The sequence below is a fragment of the Acipenser ruthenus genome, chromosome 7 (assembly GCF_902713425.1).
Source record: "Acipenser ruthenus chromosome 7, fAciRut3.2 maternal haplotype, whole genome shotgun sequence".
Lineage (NCBI taxonomy): Eukaryota > Metazoa > Chordata > Actinopteri > Acipenseriformes > Acipenseridae > Acipenser > Acipenser ruthenus.
Genome location: NC_081195.1, coordinates 41,397,033 through 41,405,633, shown reverse-complemented (window position 1 = coordinate 41,405,633; position 8,601 = coordinate 41,397,033). Strand labels below are relative to the sequence as shown.

The 8,601-nt window shown below is 38.3% G+C and overlaps 1 long non-coding RNA gene across 1 annotated transcript; it reads left to right on the top strand.

Moving 5' to 3' along the window:
• The first annotated feature begins 2,389 nt into the window (after positions 1-2,389).
• Positions 2,390-7,050, top strand: LOC117414857 (uncharacterized). The gene is made up of 4 exons (XR_004546308.1): positions 2,390-2,467; positions 3,241-3,297; positions 4,088-4,172; positions 6,654-7,050. It is a non-coding gene; the product is annotated as an uncharacterized LOC117414857 (long non-coding RNA).
• Positions 7,051-8,601: the final 1,551 nt, after the last annotated feature.

The following is an 8,601-nucleotide window of genomic DNA, read 5'->3' as shown; positions in this document are numbered from 1 at the left end:
TTATGCTGTGGTGGCAGTGTGTTGTTTTTCTATGACACTTGAAATGATGTATTGTGAACCCTCAATCGCCCATAACATTTGTCGAAGAGCTTTGCAAATATCTTCCCAACATTTTACTGAAAGTCCTAGTGTGCACTGTGTTTTAATTTTAAGGCCTTTAGATTAATTTCAGAACCTGGTTATAAAACAATAGTCTTATTTATGATATTTTGTAGTAGACATACAATTCTTTCAGCTATATTAATCATCCAATCTGTCATATAACACCTCTCTCCTTGCTGTGAAATATGCTTGCCACCACTCTCCATCTTTTAAGACATGACATATGCCGCTGCAAAGAAAACACAATCCAGATTCCAGAAAATGTGTCCTTGTCCTAGAAAACATTATGGAAATCCCTGCGCCCTCAACTGACAAATTGAAAAGCTCTGGGGCTGACACTGACATTACATGACTACAGTCACAGAAACCAAAGTGCCATTCTAAAACAAATTACTAGCTCCAACTTTCAATTCGAAGACGACCACCAACCATACTTATGGGAAAGTATACCAGAGCAGTCGCGAGGGAGAAGGAACAGCAGCAGATGAGGGACGCATCAGGACCTCATAACCCAAAGTTAACGGTGCGAGCTTGCAACCTCAAGGACCCTCGTGCTTAATGAAGGCAAGGAAGGATCTATCACATTAATGTGATAGAACCTGGAGAAAATATGCGGCGTAGCCCAGCTACGGGGCCCAAGATGCGGCCAACCCTCTGGTACAGTGCGCAGCTACCTGCCCAGGTGGGGACGAGCCAGCATTGTCATACGCAGTCGTGACTGTGTCCACAATCCAGTGCGACAGTTGCTGCTTTGAGAGGGGCTGTCCTAGGGTCCGTATACCGTGACAGACAAAAAGCTGGTCAGTAAGACGCAGAGCTCTTGTCCTATCCATGTAACACCTCAATGCCTGCACCGGGCAGAGGAAGTTCAATCTCGTATCCTCCTCCGAAGCAAACGGAGGTGGATGGAAAGACTCCAGTTCCACAGACTGGTTCATGTGGAAGGCTGTGATCACCTTAGGGAGGAAAGCAGGGTTTGTACGTAGTGACACCCTGCTGCCGTCGTCCCAGATACGCATACAGGAGCCGTGCACCCATAGCGCCTGTAGCTCACTGACCCGCTTTGCGGAGGTGATAGCCAAGAGGAAGGCTGTCTTCATAGACAGATACTTCAACTATGGAGTGTATGGGCTCAAACAGGGCCTTCGTGAGAGCCTCCAGCACAATATCAAGGCTCCATTCAGGGAGAACGACCCTCCTTGGAGGTATTGGTATGAGCTCTTTATATCAGAGCTGCCAATAGGCCCCTTCCTGGGGTGATGTCCTTGATCCCACCTACCGAGGGAATAAAACAGTCAGCCTACGGAAGCCTTTTCTCTTTTTGCCTCTGAAGATGGTAAGGTAAGACCTCTGTGTTAGCAACTGACCAATGTCGACCCAAGGGACTTTTTCGACCTGAAAAAAGAAACAAGGACCAGGGGTCACAAATGGAGATTAGATAAAGGGGCATTCAGAACAGAAAATAGAAGGCACTTTTTTACACAGAGAATTGTGTCAGTAAAAGTCAAAAGGTAATGCATTTCACATCAAGGAACCAACATATGCCAACAACCTAATTTTGCATTTAAGAACAATCTCTGCTCCACCCTTCTCAGAGTGTAACATAATTAGGACTGGTCTGTGTTTATTCACCTGCCACAGCCTTATTCACCTTTAGGGGAATGCATTTGTTTTGAGCAGTTTCTGCTTCTTCATTGGATCATCATGAAACCTGTTAATTGTACAACAAGACTCAGAGACCCTGCCACTTATGTGAGATTTTTGAATGTACTCTTCGGATTGGTTCAGTTGCATTGAACTGTGCTTGACTGAGAGGCTGAGTGTACTCAAGTTAGAAGTCAATCAAATATTACAACCTGCATTATTGGCACAGTTCTCCAATAAGGAAATTAAGGGTTAGTGTAAATTAGTGAATCAGAAAGACTTGCTATAAGTTAGACATTAGCCCCTTACTAATGTATATGACATTTAAATATTTTCCTCTTAGATGTTTATGCGATAATTAATGAACAAAAGAACAAAAGATTTATTTGAACTTTTATTAGCTTTATTAGCTTTTATTGTATTATGGAGAGTAAAAACTTTGCAAACTTTACACAAATACTGGTATTCAAAATACGGTAATTTTCCATAACAAAACAACCTTTGTTCTCTTATCCTTGCGCAACTTCCACAGCCAATCGTCTTCAGCTGTGTAAAACACCCCTAATTTGGCTTGAAAGTTTAAAAACATTTGCTATACAAACAAAGGTGTTGCTTTCAACCAGTTTTGCAAACCTACGTCAGCTTTTAATTGGTAGTTGTTGGCTTATCCTGAATAAACTTCAATGAGAGGTACTGCTAAGCTGTTTCGGTTAGTACAACGGTATGTATTTATATATATATATATATATATATATATATATATATATATATATATATCCAAGCTGGGACTTTAGGGCTGTAAGTGCTGTATGCAGACTAGGTTTTAAGAGGACCCATTTGTATTAGTTTGACTTTGTGCTGATTTGTGTGTTTGGTTGCTGATGTACTTTGGAGGGTAACTCTTAAAATGTATGTCAATTTCCCATAAACAAGTAACAAAGGCCTCACACCGCTTTAGGTGAAGCAAATAACCAGAAGTCCCACACGTTTATGTGCTACTTATTGAGATACTTCCAGGTGAGACATACTGCACAGTACTTAAACAGAACATATTATGTTTGAGTAATACTACTTTTAATACTACTTTAATAATTCTAATATTTTTTATACTCCAGTCAGGTAAAATCCTTTTGAAAAAAAAAAAAAAATCTAATAATTTGTCTTCAGGGATTAAGCATTTTAAATGCAATGCCTCAAAATAGGTCATATGGCCAAAAACCTCTCCACCCATTCTTACCCATCTTTTAACAACACCCCTGACAAGACCACAAAGTGGTGTTTAACGGTGAGAAAAGCTTGTCCCAAGGTCAATTAGGGCAGTGTCAGCATTTAGGAAACTTTCAACAGTGAGGAAAACATCTTACAGCTACTGGACAAAAACTATAATTCTGAAACATTAGAAGAGGACTAATCCTTCAGCACCTAAATGCAGATTAGTTAGTTATTATATTTTAATAACTTTTTATTGACATAACATATTTTGCTTTCTTCTAGTCTCAGCGCTTTTTTTGCGGACAGGAGCACAGAATACACCTAATCCGGGTTTAAAAGGTAAAATGCGTAAAAGCTTTAGATGTTGGAGTTGTGGTGTCATTGAGATCCATTCATCTGCCTAGATGTCTATCAAAAATAAAGAATCATAATCAAACCTAACAGCAGGATCTATGGCTCAATCTGAAGAACCCAGGTCTACTCAAAACAAATTTCAAATGATCTTCATGAAACATGTTTTTCCTTGCTGTTGTGCCTTTAACCTAGTTGTGGTTTGAAACGATTCTGAATCTGCTAGTGACAATAGCCTGTTATAAATATAGTTCATTTGAACATTTAGCAATAAATCACTTTTATTCCACTTATATACATAATGATGCATACACTGCAAAATGTGAGAAATAAAAAACAGTATTGCAGCTGGAATTGTTTTCTACCACTGGCCTGGTACATTATCTTATTCAGTTAGCTAGGTAGACCCACACTAAGACTTCTTTGGTGCCTTACTTGTACCCAGAACAAACAGTACTGCATTAAGATCTACATTTCATACCATTACTGCTGAGACTATCTCTCTCTTTTTAAACTGACAGACTGAAGTATTGTGCACACAAAAATTGGAAGCACCTTGTAGTCCCAAAGATACAAAAGGGCAGCCAATCTTGCACAGTTTCTTGTTTAAACACTGGCCTATTTAAAGCTAAAGGTCTCTAAACAGAGCACCATTTACCAGCTTTGTTTTTGTTGTGGTTTTTTTTTGTCTTTAACTGAAAACTGAACATATGCACACGGCTATTCAGCTGTTTCCTGTTTTTGGTTTTTAAGTTACCACAATGTGCTTGCTTCACAGTATCATAGCAAATGAGAGATGGACAGAGATACTGAACAACAAGTGAGGAAGTGCGCACTTACAGAACTGCAGCACAAAACACGAGGTACTTACAACTGCAGAAACAACAGCATACTGTGTTCCCATTCTGCTTATGTAAAAAACCACATGCAGAACCAGTTTCATGTTGGACATGGTTCACAGCTAAACTCCAGAAATAACAATCAGTTAGAGACACAAATTAAAAACATATTAAAAATATTAATATGAGCCTAATAATAACTTTGAAGTTGTTGGTGCAAAGTTAGATCTCAGTATAGTTGTTAAAATTAACCAATAATGCTTATAATACAGTATTAGTTTGTGACGTTTTTGTACAAACCAGGATTTTTAGATGCTTTCTATTGCCCATTTCAACTCACACATGTCAAAACATTTCTTGCAGATATCAGCATAATTTCACAGATTGTAAGAATGTCTCCAGGCCTAGCATAGACAGTTATGTGAATTATAAACTATTAAACTTTAGTACAGAGGTCTGGTATATCATATTTTTTATAAAACAAAAAGTTCTAGCCGTTCTACCAACGGTTCTACTGACAGCTACTAAAATAGTTTCTACAGGCGTAGTGAGAGTCAATTCCATCCCCTCTGGCTAAACTGAGGAGCAGACATGAATGAATCAGCCCCAGCCTTATTAGGAGTGAAATGTAAATCACCCCAGTTCTGGCAAACACTTACCCCCCCCCCCCCCCCCCCACCCCTCTGTAATGTCACATGGTCTGCATGCTTTTACAGCACTGTACTACTGTACGTGACTGTTTTGAGAGGTCAGGCTAAAAATGTACTCGCTGTCCCCAGTGTGGTTATTCCCTGCAAAATAAACCTTCATGCTGTTAATCCAGACAAATGAGCCTGCTGAATGAACTAAACAAAACAATAGAATGGCTGGTGTATTAAAAACTAACTGTATATTAGGCTGTGTGGCAGAGTCCAGTCACGAATATAAAATGATGTGGTTCTGTGAATAATGTGGAATGTTTAAATGTGTTTAATTTACTGGAGTTTTGTTGTGTTTATTATTTGTAATTTCTATTATTTGTCCAGTACAGCTCCCTTTTTGTTAGTATATTTGTTTGTAGTCTTTGTAGTCTTTGAACATTTTGGGGATTTTCAAAAAATAAAGAAAAATAAACAGGAAGCCTCTCCTTTTTTAAAAGGTTGTTCCTGATATAACTCTCTTAAAAGGCTAAATACTCTAAGGCCATGGGTCCAAGAGGGTAATATCAAATTAGAAAAATACAACTGGTTTAAAAAAAACTAAAACAACTGGACAAAAACATATTTATGAATTTAGTTGTATAGCTAGACTTGAACCCTTTAAGAACTAAAGTGTGATGGTCTTGTGACTGCTGCTTCAAGCAGCTGGAAAAGTACAAACGTTACTGTCTGTTTGTATTGTCTATTGTCTATGGGTGCGTTCTAGTCACGCCAATTCTTAAGTCTGTTCTTGACTACCAACTACGTGATCTTAACAGGCAGGTCACACAGGTACCTGTGTCGATACTTGCACAGACAAAGCATCTAAAAAAAGTGGCTGTGCAAACAGCAATGGAGTTCTGAAAAATTTAGAGATGCATATACAAACGCTTGTAGTTATGTTTAAAGCTACTACCTACACCTAGGTATATAGTAGTGGAGGGTAATTACAGAAACAATCAGTTTACTATATTGAATGAAGTGATGTTAAGTTTCTTTGCATTTAATAAAATACTAAAGTTGTATTTTCTAATGTGATATTTATCCTACTGTGTTGATGGAATACTTGAAATTCCTTATTACAATAATTATAATTAATCTTTCTGTGTTCTAAAATGACCATTTACATGTATACATGAATGGTAATATTTAAGATGAATGTTTGTTAAATAGATTTATTGTTAATTAAAAAAAAATGCTATTAGCACCAGTTCAATTAGGAAATAAAGCACAACATCTTGTGTGAAGACACTTTCACTGCCATGACAGTTTATTTATTTTTAAGTAGATTAAATGTACTGACAAGTCATGCAATATATTTGATCCATATTTATACATGGAGATGTAGTGGCACGTTTATTTTTAAAAATAGTTTTTACATCTGGTTGTTACCTTATAAGCTTATGTTGGAAATAGCAGCTCAATGTGAACTTTTATCAGTACTGGACTGGGCTGTTTACAAGATAAACTAAAATTGAATAGAAGGCTTAACTATAGAAGAATGTTTTAAACAGACGACAAGGAATACATTTTAATGTAAGATTAAAAACACACTGCAACCTTAATTGAACCTTAAACAGCTGTAAATGTAGTTTGTTTACTAAGTTCTCCAGTCTGTAAAGACATTGCTGGTTTCAGCACTGAGATCTCTGTGTTGGATCTGCTGGCACTCAGAACTCTTTTCTCTGTCATTTTCTGGCTTCGTCTTCCAGGGCTAATGCACCAGCAGCAGCTGCAGGTTCACCCACGGTCACTCACTGCCTGTCAGTGCCTGCTCCCAGTTTTGCAACACGTAAGATCTCACATTCCAATTTCCTCCCCCTTACAGAGGAAGATGAGCCTGAGCGGCCTGCAGAGACCCAGAAGCACTCCCCACACTCCTATCAAGTGCCTAGGCCCCTTGCCGAGACAACAAGTCAGGGCACACAGGAGTGCAGGAAAAACATGATGTTGTAACTCAGGGGTCCCCAAACTTTCCCAACTCATGACCCACCTGAGTAGCCAGATCATTTTCTGGGACCCATGCCCAGTGAGACAGTGTGTGAAAAAACATAGTCTATAGTACAGTACCAACCAAAAAATTGCAGCAATATAAAGTAAGAATTAAGGTTTAAAAATCACTTGCTTACACAAAATGATAGATAGAAAATTATTATAATAGTAACTGCAATAACTTGCTGTATTTTATCAAGTAAAACAGAAAGGCTACCAGCAGAAATACAAAACGTCTGTCTGTTGCTTACAAAACGCACTTTGTATGCATACACCCTGCTTTCCTGCATGGGATTATTATTTTATTATTATTATTTATTTCTTAGCAGACGCCCTTATCCAGGGCGACTTACAATTGTTACAAGATATCACATTATTTTTACATACAATTACTTTATTTGTACATACAATTACCCATTTATACAGTTGGATTTTTATTGGCACAATCTAGGTAAAGTACCTTGCTCAAGGGTACAGCAGCAGTGTCCCCCACCTGGGATTGAACCCACAACCCTCCAGTCCAGAACCCTAACCACTACTCCACACTGCTGGGATGATGGCACAACTTTTTTACTGCTAAAGATGACCGATACGAATACAACACGCACAATTGCACTTTGTTCAAAATTGCACTTAGTTTCATACAATGTAACTGGCATTTTTCTTTGTCAGAAAAGAGTTAACATTTAAAAAATATATATATAATAACATAGACCTATAATTATTATTACCATGTTTTTAGTTTCGGAGGCTTTTATACTAGCATACATTTAATTAAAAAATCTTCAATAAACTCATCATGCCACACGAAGTGTACAAAAACCTAGAGCTGTGCACATTTGGCGATGTTTGTACTTTCATCAATTTGAAGAGCAAGCATGTTCAGTGAGCTTCAATCTTATACCTCCTGATATTTCTTCAATATGCCTTTGTACAGTAGTATTTACTTTGTACAGTAGTATTTACTTTGCAAAGTAGTATTTTGTTTGTACAGTATTATTTGCTTTGTACATTAGTATTGTAGAGATTTTGGTTGACGCAGGCAGGCACATCACACAGGGTGAGGCAATCCACACACAGGTGGAGAGCGGGTGTGAACCCGGGACCTCTCGCACTAAAGCATAGTGCAGATACCGCTGTACAAAAGAGCCGGCTCCCTTGCAAGGAGCGTATATCGGGCTTATGTCTCTGTGTGTGATTATGTCACCTACCAGCCCTGCTGCTGCCTTCCCCCTTGCATGCTACACTATTTAATTTGAACAGTAACATTTACTTTGTACAGTAGTATTTGACAGTGGCACACATTTGATCTTTTGACTTAGTGCCGCTTCCTTACCTAGCATTTGCTCAAAGATGTCCAACTCCTCCCTGATTGTGTGTGAGGCTTTTTTAATTTTGCAATGTGCAGAGATGCAAGCTAAGATGATTTCAGGGCAATTTTCTTGAAACACGCGGCTTAGCGAATATATATTTCTTTTTTCTAACAAATAAATCATGCACTTTGTTCATTTGGGGTAATTACTTGCCTGTTTGATTTGGAAGCCTTCATGCTTTCCTTTTCAAGCATTTCTAGGCACAACACACACTTTGGAGCTGAAGCGTTTTCAGTCCCACAATAATAAAGCCAAACTCACTGTAACCGTCGTCATTATTTCCTTAAACAGGTTTGCTTTTCTTTTCAGATGGAGGCATTGGATTTGTACTTGCATCGCTAGTGCTCCCTCGTTTTAAAAACGTATCAATTTTAACAAATTGTCTGCCTAAATACACTCCACCAGCCTAAC